This window comes from Caretta caretta, chromosome 1 (genome assembly GCF_965140235.1).
Source record: "Caretta caretta isolate rCarCar2 chromosome 1, rCarCar1.hap1, whole genome shotgun sequence".
Lineage (NCBI taxonomy): Eukaryota > Metazoa > Chordata > Testudines > Cheloniidae > Caretta > Caretta caretta.
Window position 1 is genome coordinate 269917662 of NC_134206.1, and position 14077 is coordinate 269931738.

At 42.3% G+C, this 14077-nt stretch overlaps 1 protein-coding gene across 2 annotated transcripts in view; it reads left to right on the forward strand.

Moving 5' to 3' along the window:
* CDK17 (cyclin dependent kinase 17) overlaps positions 1-14077 on the forward strand; it is a 189110-nt gene that overhangs the window by 95807 nt on the left and 79226 nt on the right. The gene's annotated exons all lie outside the window — the stretch shown is intronic.

Here is a 14077-nt window from a genome sequence, read left to right on the forward strand (position 1 = left end):
CAGTACATATCTAATTTTAAACCATTTAAATATAATTATTTTTGGTCTCCAGCATTTTTTCAAACTGCTTTAAATCACTCTGGCTTCTCAGAGTGATTATTCAATGATTTGCAGTGTTGTTGTAGCCATGTTGGTCCCAGAAGATTAGAGGTGCAAGGTGAATGAGGTAATATCTTTTACTGGACCAACCTCTGATGGTGAGAGAGACAAGCTTTTGAGTTCCACAGAGCTCTTCCTCAGGTCTGGGAAAGGTACCGAGAGTGTCACAGCTAAATGCAAGGTGGAACAGATTGTTAACATCAGTGGTAAACACATTCTAAGGGAACATTCAAGGTGAAGTGGCCCATTAACACCCCTGGGGTCATGGGTAGGGCTATGTTTTAGTCACAGGTATTTTTAGTAAAAGTCATGGACCGCTCATGGGCAGTAAACAATAATTCACAGCGCATGACCTGTCCATGACTTGTACTATATATCCCTGACTAAATCTTGGGTGCTCTGGGGGTGTGGGGGCAGATGGGGGTTCTGAGGGTGCTCGGGGGGAGGTGGCCCGGAGATGCCGAGGGTGCGCGGCAGCATGCGACCCAGGACCCACGCTGGTGCTGGCGGTGGGGGCTGGGGGAAAAGGTTTGGCAGGGCTGGTAGGCTCCAGGCTGGCGGCCAGGGGGCTCTGTGTGCTGCCTCTGCCCTGAGCGCCAGCCCCGCAGCTCCCGTTGGCTGGGAACCGAGACTCGCCAGCCGCTGCAAAAGTCCCGCTGCAAAAGAATCTGTGACCTCCATGAGGGACTCGCAGCTTTAGTCATAGGACAAGAAAGGGGGCTTAGTGCATTACAGATTGTTGTAATAAGTCATCAGTCAAGTATCTTTATTAAGACCATGATTTTTAGTGTCTAGCAAAGTTATGAATTTAAGCTCTCAGGCTCTTCTAGTGAAGGTGTGCAGGACGAGGACTGAGAGTTCAGATATAGAGTGATTGTTATGTGAAAAAGGTTTATTCAGGGATGTCACAGATACCAGAATTCAAGTGGTGCAATTAAAACTGCTGAGTACCATATCTAATCCTCCGTGGGACTACTCCATTGTGCCGGATAACTTAGTTATCTGTATATCTCTGAACAATGCATTCAGGCGCTAGCCATGTGCTTGTGAGTGAATGTGACTGAAGCATATGTGCACACCGCTAGGAAGGGAGAAGAATAATTCTGTGATCCTACAAGCATCTTGGCCACTGTGAGGTCTTCATCACTGTAGCCTTTCTTCTGCTCTTAGCTGCTTGCAGTAGTGACTGGAAGAGAATCTTCTGCTTTACTCTGTTATCCCAACCTCTGTGGTTCAAGTCCTTCTCTCCAGTTTTCTCAGGCAGCAGCAGAGTAATTTAGTATGATTTTTGTTGGTTTCATGGTCATTCCAAGTTTCTGAATAGTAATTGTGAAAACTTACAAAATTGTGAAATCTTAATAGCAGCAGAGGCTATGCAGACTTTTAGGTCCCATGCACATTACAAAGAGCTCCTCTTTAGGAAAAATAAACTATTTCTCACTCTCCATTTAACCTTGCATTGTGAGCCACTATTCTGCCTCCTCCCCAAAGCAGTTCATACCCAACACTTTGAAAAATTCAGCTTTAACGGGTTGAGTTTAATGGGTTGAGTTTTTATCTGTGTCTACACAGCAGCTTTTTTTCTAGCACAGTTATTTTTGTGTCCAACTTAGCACTGCCTAACCTTTTAAGGGAGTGCATTCTGGGAAATACTGGGCAGTTTTCCCACAGTATCTCACCTGCGGCTGTCTCTGTTAATGGCTGTGTTTTCTCAGAGCTTTGTATACTTGTGAAATACTCCGTATTGTATACAAGAACTTTAAAGGAATACTTTCAAGTTTGTTCGGCAGATGCTTGTCTTACCTTTATGTAATTTTTTAATTTCAGTGTTGTAACTTTGTTCTAATGAAAATGAATGGTTGCATACCTGAAAACTCGTATGAAAATACGTCTCTGTGTATGAGCTTCATTTACCTGCTGAACCTGTGTGCTCTGCTTCTGTATGAAGGCATTTGTAGAATCGATTAAAACAGGACTCCTGCTCACTGAAGCACGTTTTCAGGAGCAGAATTCTCATGTTAATTTCACTTTACAAGCACTTCCAAACGTGAGTCAAGCCAGCATGTCTTGGGAAGTAGAAACAAATTGAAACAGAAGGGAAGAAAGAACACTGTATATGGTAGACAGTGTGTGGGAAGGAGAAACCATATAGAAAATTTTTTAAAAAAATTAAGTAAGCAATAGCACAGGAGGGATATGTTAGACTATAATAAAACCATCTTGAATATGTTGTAAAGCACAAGGCATGAAATACAGAATATTTAGCCCTGACAAACATCAATATTCAAGGTAGCCTACATTCTAGAGTATGTTGTGTTGATTTTGGGGAAATCATATTTTAGTTTTATGTTTTTAGGCTTATACTGACATTTTATTTTACATGTGGCCAACCATATTAAGACCACAATAAACGGTGTATAAAGAAGATATCTTAAAATGAAATAAGACTTTGAAATGTTCATATACCCCTGTATAGGTTCTCCTTGCATATAGAGGGAATCAAAAATAGCAGCTCGGAATTCCCTCTTATACTTAAAATAATTGGAAATGAAAACAAACTTCTTACAACTTCAAAGGCAACTGTAGGGATTCTTCTTAGAAGTTAGAAGGGGTAATCTGAGTGTGATAGATGCATATAAACACCCATTATTAGCTTCCTCTTATCAGAGTAGTTATTAGTCATCAAGACCCTGCCTCTGCAAACACTTCTGCATGTTCTTAATTTTACTACTGTGAGTAGTAACTGGAGCATTCGGGGGAGTAAAGTTAAACAAGTGCATAAATATGTGCAGGATCCTGGCCTAAGGTCGCACTATTTATTGAAAGCAGATATAACAGTTAAATATGTCAAGCCGCTTCCATTAAAAACTTGCTTGTTTTTGTTTAGCATAGGAAATTTTCTTTTATGAAATGACATTCCTCATGAATTGTTACCAACATATGAGTATTAAGAGATTTGTTGATGTGTTTGTAAGCATGCACTGTGTAGCTGTCCTTAAGAATAAAATAAAATAGCCATCTTTGGAGCTTCTGGGATAAAATGTTGGCTACAAAATCCTCTTTCTCTCTCTCATTAAAGAGCAGATTCTTATACGCTTTAAAAATGTTTGCATTAGTTTTCAAGTTTTAATAATTTTGTGTGTGTTTGACTTTCAAGTTTTTGCCATTTGCATGCCAAGTTAATAGGACTGTAAATATGTATACTTTTGGTTGTTCCTTTCACTAACTAAATTTTCTTTTTTGTGTCATTGGCAAGGAAAGAAATTTCAGCAACAAATGATTATCATATAGCAATAATATATGACGTGTTGTAATAGTCTGAATAAAGATACTTGAAATGGAGTACAGAATTAAAAAATCATTCTAAAGCTGATTTTTGACTGAGTTTGTATCGGGGTAGAATTAGGAAAACAAAACAATCAAATGGCTCCATTCTCTGAAGAGTTAAAGAACAGCAAAAAATTTGCATTAAAAAAAAAATACTCGGGACCATGCACTTGAAACAATGTAAAATAATAACCAGAAATAAGCCTGGACCTCGAGTAACTACATGGTCTCTAATTTAAGCAGTTTCAACCCTTTTAGATCAGTGTAGTATATTGAGCATATTATCGATCACTTTATTGTTATGGCTTAATTTGTGATATTTCCAGACCTCAGGCAAATTAGGGCCAGCCTTATCTTTAATCATAATCTAGCTGGTAATATTTATAGGGCACATTTCATTGTATTTAGATTCCTGGGCAATATTTGTGGAAAGATCTTTAAGAAATGCCAGGGTGTGGCAGAAACTGGCAGCATCATTGGCATTTGGCTTTTCCATAGTGAGTGAAAGAAGTCTTGCTTCAGAACAGTGTGCCTTGATCCTTGTCAGTTTCACCCTGTTAATGCTGGGCAGGTGTTGTGTGCAAGAACAGCACTGGCCTAATGCTATGAAAGAAGAAGGGCACTGGTCCCTTGAATCTTAGGTCAGCCAGGGTCTGATTACTGTTGATGTAGTGCCAAAACCAGTAGGACCCCAGAAGTACATGACTGGAGCAAGATTGCTAACTTGAACGAGCTGTATATCTAGTTATCAACGGGAAGATTGTACAACGTGGAACCCTGGGGATGGTGGGGTCAAAAGGAAAAAATGGAGAGGGAACATGAAGACCTCTAGGGGAGCTGAAAGGGGAAGTGGGGGAAAAAAGGAGAGGAGGAATAAAAATGGTTAGGCATAGGAGGAGCTCTTCTCGCTTCTTCTGGAATGAAGATAGGCTAGTTTACTAGTGCAAGCTAATTAAACTAAATTCTCAGTAGAGGTGGAGGGAGGGCATAGAGAATAGTAGATATATGCTTTCTAGGTAACATAGAAGTAAATAAAAGCCAGTTTGGGACTGTATATGCAAATACACAACGTCACAGTGCTGGTGAGACCACATCTATAGTACTGTATGGCATTCTAGGCACTGATATATCACAAATAAGGTAGTACTTACCAACTAGTTGAACCATGCATTGAAAACAATAGAGCTCCCACTTTTGAGGGAGCAAAAGGAACACATGCAGCAGGTAATGAGTGTGCCCCAACTGGATGAAAAGACAGAAAATGAGATGGTGGGTGAATCACCAGGAAAAACTAGATTACTGCAGTGGGAGGAGGATTTCTGAAACAGCTGCACCAAAACTTAAATTCCATGATTGTGGACTCTAGTACTCCTCAGGGCCTTTGGCTTAATCAGTGTAATTATAGACTGAAAAGGAAGTATTTTTAGTGAGATTTTAGTAATTGAGATCTCTAACATGTGCAAACACTTGCAAGCCCTGATCTTGTAACATGACTTTATTAACATTCTATTTAAGAAAAAAAAGTCCTGCTAGTTTTACAGCATTAACAAGATTGTTATCATTCAGACTTCACAAGTATTCTGACAAGAATATTCCCACTGGAGATTGTTACACCCAGGACAGCTTTAGATCATAGTTTTGGCAGGGATGGAGGAAAGCCCATGACAGTACAGAAGTTTCGTGTCTAAATAAAACCAGGCAAAATAGAAAGATCTTAAGTATAACCATCCATGCAGCCGTAAAGGGATTAATTCATGTGGAAACAATTCTGAATTTTCTTCTGAAATTTGATTTCAAGTATTTTTACATTGAAGGGGGCAAAATTTGCAATGAAAAAATCTAATTGTGTGTGTGTCCCTTGTTCAAGTTTTACATCCTCCTCCTGGTGAGATAGATGCAGAAGTTGAAAACTTAGTAGTTTTCTTAGCACAGAAGCCTATGTTACCACAGTGATCAAGAGTCACTTTTACCCTCTCCAGTTTATTTTTGAAACCTGCTTGTAGTTCTCAGACATGGATCTCACTATGGTTATGCTTTTTATCACATCAGATTACTGTAATGTGCTCCTAATTAGGTTTGCTCAGGAAGCTGATCCAAAACTGCAAATATAGAACACTGCTACCCCCTTGCTTTGCTTCTAATTATACCAGTCCTTGAGATCTGTAGTGTTATGCCAAAAGATATATTTCAAAGTATAGTATATCAAATAATTCATAAAATAGGCCTTAAGTGATTGCCTCCTGCTCAGCATTTATGATGAGCCCAGTGGTTGCTTGCACTTTGTTTCTTGCTTGCACTTTGTTTCTAGATTCATACGGGACCAGGTCAGTGGCAGATCTTTGAGTTAAATGTCCTCCTGTAGAACTCCCTTTTAGATGAGGTCCGCTTGAATACTTTCCGAAGCTCTCTGAGGGAAAATTCACTGCGAAATGGGGAGCTCTCACTAATTCTTCAAGTAATGTCTCTATGGGTGCTGTACTTTGATCTAAGGTGAATGTGCATCTGGAGACTTTTGGTAGCAGTGCTCGTTCAGTCGCATATTTGCCTACGCTATCCTCCTGCCCCATACTGAAAGTATGTAGAGCAGTGTTGGACAAACGGCACTCAGTTCCTTCTCAGCCACCTCAGCTTGAGATGGAATGTCTTGCAACGCCTGCTTCATACTAGCTTTTTCTTTAGGGAATAGTTTATAGATTTTCTTATTTTAGATTTCAGTTAGCCCCCTTTTAGTTATTTTTACTAGTTACTATGGTTTTAGGATTTTTTTTATTTTTATTGAGTAGGCTTCTTTGGGACTCCTTGTTCCTCTCCCACCCTCTGGGAGTCTTTGCTTCATCGAAGAATTTTTTCCCCTCACGGCATGGCTAAGTCCCTTGGATCTAAATGTTGCCTTATTTACCAGGGTTCTATCCCAGTTAGTGATGGTCACTCTTACTGTATCTACTGCTTAGGGGACACCCACGTCTCATCAAAGTGTAAAATTTGTTTGGGATTTAAGAATAGGTCTTGAAAGAACAGGAAGATAAAGCTTAGGCTTCTCATGATGGAGTGCTTCCTTTGACCTGCCTCAGACCCAGTCCCTGATACCCTTCCAAGTACAGTGATCTTCCAATGAGCACAGTGCTCTGTCATCCTGTGCAGCCTGCTCATCCACTGACTAGATTTTCACAGAGAACAAGAAGATGGTACCAAGACTTCCAGAAAGAGGACGTCAAGATCCCCTCAAAGTAAGTTGGTGCCAAGAAGAGTAGGTCACCACAGAGACCTTGTATCCCAGGAAAGGTACTGCTGGGGCTCCAAGCTCTCCTGGTACCAAGAGCCCTGCAGCTAAGGCTTCAGGCACTTCTAAGTCCCTAGGTACCCAGCACCACTCTTTATGAAACCAGCCTTGGTGCCACTTAAGTGTGATCATGGAGCTAGGGATCCTAAGGACTCTGCATCAAAGACAGCGGTACCAACCACAGGGCCTGCTTCCATGTTGCCTGTGGTACCCAATTCTGTGTCACAAATTGCTTAATGCTGTCAAACCCAATGTCACCCTCAGAACCACCTTTCCCTGCAGGGTCCCACCAAGTTTCTGTGCAGATTCACCCCGTACTGCAGGAGTTTAGATTCTCCTGTTTGTCTGGGATGAACCGGAGACACCTCTAGTAATGGATAAGGAAATACTCTTGCTACTGGAGCCTTGTCTGTCACTGGTACCGCCCCATTCTCTGGCACTGCCTGGCTCCTCGTTACTTGCTAAAAGAGACAAGCAACCTCCTTCAATACCACCCCTGTCTGCTTCTCCCGTGGACTATGAGGAAAATAGTTCTTCAGACTCTCAGATTTCCATTAGATTACCAGCCGAGAGCTACCTCTTCTGATATCTTTTCTGAGAGAGAAACTCCAAGACACAGGCAGCTTCATCACTCCTCATTCTGTCTAATATGATCAGTCCTGGGTACCCCCTCCTTTTCATTATGGCTCCCCTCAAAGGCCATATGGGGACCTGTAAGCTGCTTATTGACAACTGTTTTCTGGAGCACCTAGCTGTACCCATGGGGAGCACCCCAGCAATCCTTTGCTCTTCCCATCCCTCTGCATCAGCCTCTACTTCAGAAAGAATCTTTCTAGGAACAAGGTAAAAGGGCTGATGAGGAAGGTACACCACAAAGTAGCATCTGCTCCTTCTCCTCACCCAATGAAGCACCAGTGTTGTCTCTTCCACCCCCCCCACCAGTGCAGATTGTTTTAAACAGTTCCAGGAGCTTATGTAAAGGATTGTTGACTCCCTTCACATCCCCTTCATGAGACCTAACAAACTTCTTGACATTCTCCAACTGCCACCTTGTATTAGGTAGCCTTGCTGCTAAGCCAGGATTTACTTGAATCTGTCAAAACCATTTGGCAAATCCCAGCCATCTGACTTCCAACATGTGAAAGAGCAGATAAAAAGTATTATTTTCCTGCTGAGGATTCTGAATTTCTGTTCACACACTCAATACCTAATTCTTTGGTCATCAGTGTTGTGAACAAGTGTAGCAGGCAACACCATTCTAAAGTAACCCTGCATGATAAAGGCCCCAAATGCCTGGTTCTCTCTGGTCTTAAGAGCTACTCCTCTGCATCATTATAGTTCAGAATCAGCAATTATCAGGGCCTCATCACAAAGTATAATCACACAAACTATGGCACATATAACTCTCATTGAACTTCTGCCTCCTAAACATCAAGAGGAATTTGAGCATTGCAGAGGTCAGTTATTAGTGAGGGACTTTGTTACAGGCCTCGTTAGATGTGGCCAATATGGCAGGTTGCTCTATTTCTGCAGTGGCTGTCATCTGTCGTGCCTTATGGTTGCAATCCTCAGGAATCCCAAGGGAGGTCCAGAACACCATTGAGGACCTTCCTTTTGATTGCTTCAAGCTCTTCAGCAAGTCCACTGATGAATCCTTGCACTCTCTCAAGGATTTGAGTGCTACTGCCACTCCTTTGTGCAAACAAAAGGAGATTTAGCAGGTCACAGATGGACCAGAGATCCTACCCAGCGCAATTCCCTCCCTCCACAGACCCCTGAAATTGTTTTAAGAACAGCCCCAGGTTTCAGAAAAGAGAACCACCTACCACCACCACCACTATTACTCAGCCATGATTATCATCTAAGCATTAATGTTTTGGTTGAGGGTCCAGAACCACCTCCCCTTCAGAATCTAAAGCTCCATTAGTCTGCCACCTGCTCCTTCCGCCACACCTTTTGGGGATTATCTCTCTCACTTCTGAATTGCATGGGATCAGATTATTTCCAACAGGTGGGTTTTGGAGATTGTAATGTAGGGCTGTTCTATCCATTTCACCTCCATTACCCCACCTAACCTGCCTTTCCCATCCCTTTTTAGGGACCCGCGTCACAAACATCTGCTGACACAAGAAGTCCTATCCCTTCTCAGCATAGGAGCTGTAGAACAAATACCTGCCCAACACAGAGGGAAGAGTTTCTATTCTAAGTACTTCTGTTTCCCAAAAAGAAGGGCAGATGGAGACCAGTCTTAGATCTCAGATTGTTGAACACTTTCATCAATAAACAGACGTTCAGGATGGTGACACAGCTATAGTACCATCTCTAGATCCAGGGGATTGTATTTTCATATTGTGATGCATCCACCTCACAAGAGGATTCTACATTTCGTAGTCAGCCAGGGGCACTTCCAATATCGAGTGCTCCCCTTCGGACTCTCTACTGCCCCCAGAGTATAAAGATTCTGGAGGTGGTAGGTATTCCACTATGTCAGTTGGGAATAATCTTTTTTCCTTATCTCCATGATTGGCTCATCAAAGTCTCCACAACAAAGTTATTTCTGCAGTGAGAAAAGCTATGGCCCTATTCAACAAGCTAAGATGTCAACAGAGAAAGACCACTTTGACACTACTTCATTGAACAGAGTTTTTAGGAGCCACTTTAGATGCCACAAAATCCAGTGCTGTGCTACCTCCAACAGACAGATTTAGAACACTGATTAACCTGATCTCGCAGGTTCAAAGGAACCCATAGATGTCAGCCAGAACTTGTCTGCAGCTCCTAGGTCACGTGGCAGCCTGCACCTTTGTCACACTTCATGCCAGGTTGCATTTACACTGCTTCTAAGGATGATTGAGAACTGTTTACATGCTCAGCAAATACAGTCTGAACAAATTAGTGTCCATCATTCACCAGGTTCTAGAGTTGCTCAATTGGTGGAAAGACCCAGAAGGCAAGGTCTGTGCTGGATTCCCCATCCTTTGCCTCCCGCCCCCCACCACTGCCACATATCTCTCATAGGGTGGGAAGCTCATCTTTGAACACATACTATTCAAGGCAAATGAACTGCTCAAGAATCTATTATTCATATCAACCTCTTCTGGAGCTCAGAATGGTGCAAACCAATTTGCCTGCAAGCTCTTCTTTCTCATGAACAAGGGTCAGTGTGTCAAGATCATGACAGACAACAGAACCAGTATGTATTATGTAAATCATCAAGGAGGAGCAAGACCCCTTTACTTTTGTGCAGAAGCAGAACAGCTATGGAACAAGTGTATAGCCCATCAGATTTTCATCTTCGTCTCATACCTATTCGATCTTCAGAACACCATAGCTGATGGCTTGAGCAGACATTTGTGCCAGGATCACAAGTGGGAAGTCAACAACCTGATTCACCATTGTGTTTCTCATATAGGGTTTTCCAGAAATAGACCTCAGTCCTGTCATCAAAAAGGTGTAGAAGGTTCTATTTGAGAGAGGGTCTTAGACCTTCAATCTCTGGAAGACTCGTTCCTCATCGCCTGGTCGAGGAATCTCTTCTATGCCTGTCTTCTGACACTTCTGTTCCTCAGAGTCCTAAACAAAATCAAGCAGGACAAAGCCAAGGTCATTGTAATTACACCAACTTGTCCAAGGCAAATTTGGTTCCTGACCTGGTTCACCTCAAGTCTCGTCTTCCTCTACAGTTACTGATCATTCTCAACCTGATAACTCAGAATTCAGGGCATGTTCTTCACCCCAGCTTGAACACTCTGTGGTTCAAAACTTGGTTTCTAGATGGTTCTGGTATAGTGGTCTCCTGTTTTTGAGAGCGGTATAAGAGATTTTTTGAATAGCAGAAACACATCAACTAAAAAATGAGAGATTTCACCATTAGTGTACCCAACAGCACTTGTCCCCTGTCTGTTCTTCCCTTCTGGATGTCTTAGATTACTTGTTGGACTTGAAGAATTTCAGTCTCTCTTGAGTTCCATTAAAATTTGTTTGGTTGCTATCACAGCTTTCCATTCCCATATTAGGGAGTTTTTGGTGTTAGCTCACCTTACCACTTCCAGATTTATCAAAGTATTAGTTAACCTTTTCCTATATGTAAGGAACCCACTTCTGGGTGGGACTTAAATTTGGTCCTCAGCTTTCTGATGAAGCCATCCTTCGAGCCACTAGCTAAGTGTTCCTTTCTGTGATTGTGTATAAAGTCTGTATTTTTAATAGCTTTCATCTCTGCTAGGAAAATCGGCAAGTCTAGCTGCCAGTTTTTCACCCCAAAGCCTCATCTGATTAGGTAAGAAACCCCCTGCGCACCTTGGATATGAGGAGGTATTGGCCTTTTATTTGCACAGGGACTAGCCTCTTTAGGGCCTCTCCTAGACTCTCTCTTTCATGGACAGAATTAAAGGGGCTTCTCTTTCACCCAAAGACTGTCCAAGCAGGTTTCTGGTTGTATCCTTTCCTGCTACGTGATTGCTAATGTCCAGCCTTTTCTAGACTTACAGACGTTCCACCAGACACCGGCCTATTTCCATTGCGCTGATGAAGAATACACTCATTGCAGTAATAGGCAAAGTAGTCACATGGGCCTTGGTTCACATCTTCTCAAAACATTATGCCTTAGTACATGCCTCTGGGGTGAATGCTGCCTTTGGGACTGCAGGTCTGCATGCAGTCTTAAACCAGGCTCCAAAGCACCAAAATGTGGTGCACTGCTCAAGAGCCACCTGAAATGGAGCACCCATAGGGATACTGTTCAAAGAAGACTGAGAGGTTACTTGTCTTGAACAGTAACTGGGGTTCTTTGAGATGTTTGTCCTTATGGGTGTTCCACTATTCACCCTTCTTTCCCCCTGCTTTGGAGTCTTGTCTTGATGGGACATTGCAGTAGAGAAGGAACTGAGGGTGGTTCATCCAACACTACTGTATACACCCTACGTGCAAGGCACAAGGGTAGCTAAGAGTGCCTATGAAGACTGAATGGGCACTGCTACCAAAAGTCTCTGCTCAAAGGTGTGTGGGGTACTTGCAGACCTGAAGTGGAGCACGCATAGGGACAAGTATCTCGAAGAACTCCTGTCACTGTACAGTGGAAGTAACTTCTCCTTCCCTGATCCTTTTCCCAGAAATCATCGCTGCCCAGCCTATGAGTCCTCAGGTCTCTCTGGGAATTGCTCCTTTCCACGATTTCTTCATTCTAACCTAAACCAAGATCAGTGCCATATCTGTACTATAGCCTTCTTGAAAGGGCAGGCGTGTCCTGTTACTATGAGCAATTTCCCAACACTGCTTCTGTAAGCGCTCAGAAAGGAAAGAACAAATCTATGAAGAACCACCTTGTTCACAGCAGCAAGATCCCAGAAGAGATTAAATAAATTGTATAGGTTATCATTATTACAGAAAGTAATCAGTTAAAGAAAAGCATGACAAATGGCACTACTTTACATTTGTATAGCACCTTTCATCCTGAGAAATGTCATAAGCGCTTCATAAGCTATATGTGTGCTTTTTCTATTACAGTGCTAATTACTCTTATATGGAGGTTGCTAGCATGCTGGCACACAGCATGTTCTACAACAGTAGATCCGAAAAAAGTATGCCCAAGAACAATGGGACAAAATACTTTACTTTTATTTTTTTAACACATTTTCCAAAAGAACATACTACAGTATGTAACCAATCCTTCTAGATAGCTATTCTATTCCATATAGGTTCTTAAACACCCCTCACCACTGTAATATCTGAATGCCGTCCAGCAGTGCATTAAGTGACTGGACTAATACCTGCCATATGCTGTTTGCTCTCATCCTCTCCCCAGGGGAAGAAGTGTGTATGGTGGAGTGTCTTGTTTTGAGAGGATTGAGTTTTTTCTTTTGTTTTTCCTTTGTGGGAAAGGAGAGGCTATATGCCTGTTCCTGTGTATTTGTTAGAAAAGGCCAAGTCAAAGAAATGTTCCTTGCACTTGGAGCAGAAGGTGGCAAGGTTTATGATGGTCCTAAGTTCTGGGCATGAGCGGCAGGTGTCAGAGCCCAGGGGAGGCTAAGCATCCCCAAACAGGCCAACCCACCGCCTTTGGAGTGTCTCCTGTGCTCTGCCCAGAAGCCGCCGGTCCTGCTCTTCCCCAGGCCCTGTCGCCAGGCGGACGGGGGAAGGGAGCTCTTGGGATGGGACCTTGGGGGAGTAAGGATGGAATGTGGGTAGGGCCTCGGGGAGAGGAGGCTGAGTTGGGGTGGAGCAGTGGTCAGGACCACAGTCCCCCACACCCAGCCTCTCCATATGCTGGAGGCACATGCAGCTCCTGACTCTGGGGGGTGGGGCGGCTGGAGTGAGGGGGGGGAAGAGTTCATTCCGTTATGGCAGAGTGACCCCCAAGAAAGTTCTGTCTCCCACACAGATAAAAGCTTTACACTTCCTGTAGAGAGTTCCATTGTGCCAAAGGAAGAGTTGTTGTTGACCACAGTCTTTCTTCTGCACTTTGATGTACTTCCCATTTCACAGGGTAGATCAGAACGTGCTAGGGAACTCTGTGCACAGCAGCAGGATCCAAACGAACAGTTAGTACATGGCAGACTTGTGTGGGGTAGATTTACATCCCAACTTGCCATGGACTAATTGTGTAGAAAGTTTTATCTTTTTGAAATAATTATTGTTTCTTGCCATTGGAATGAGAATGCACAAAGCAAATGAAACTCGCTTAAATACTCTCTAAATTTGGAATGTAGCCGTTATCAGCTAGTGCAAAATTTTACTAGCTGAAAATGGAGAGTATTTTCAGGTTATACTATGTAATAATTGGACAAAAAAAGTAATAGGAAGCAGGCCCTTTGATACAAATTATTGCCGATCTCTCTCTCTATTGTTGTAACCTGACATTATCTGCAAACAATAACCAACTTCTTAACAAATGCTGGAATAACTTTTACTTTTGGAGAGTATATTCTGAGAAACTGTATCCCTTCTAGTCCTGTACTTTCATTCTGTATAGTTAGTGTGTATGTATTTATAAAAATTGAATTTGAATTAGGTAATATCTTTCTTAAATAAATACAAATATTTTCTTGATTTAAACTTTATTAACTTTACTAAATTAAAGCATGCTTCAGATTTAAACTTGATTTAAATCTGAAGCATGCTTTGTGGGAGTTTGGTATTGGGGTTATTGAAGGTGCCTTTTGTTTGAGATTGGCTAAGTCAAATAGATGATTGAGGTAATTCTCAGATAATTGGGGCAAGATGCACATCATCCCCACAGATGCACATCATATATTGCAGTGTTTCTTGGGGTTACTGGTAGATTTTAAAGGGGAAAAATAGTAATTTGGCCATGTGGACTGCATATGTAAGGAGAGAATAATAAGGTCTCTTGTGTTTGAGCGTGTACTGTTA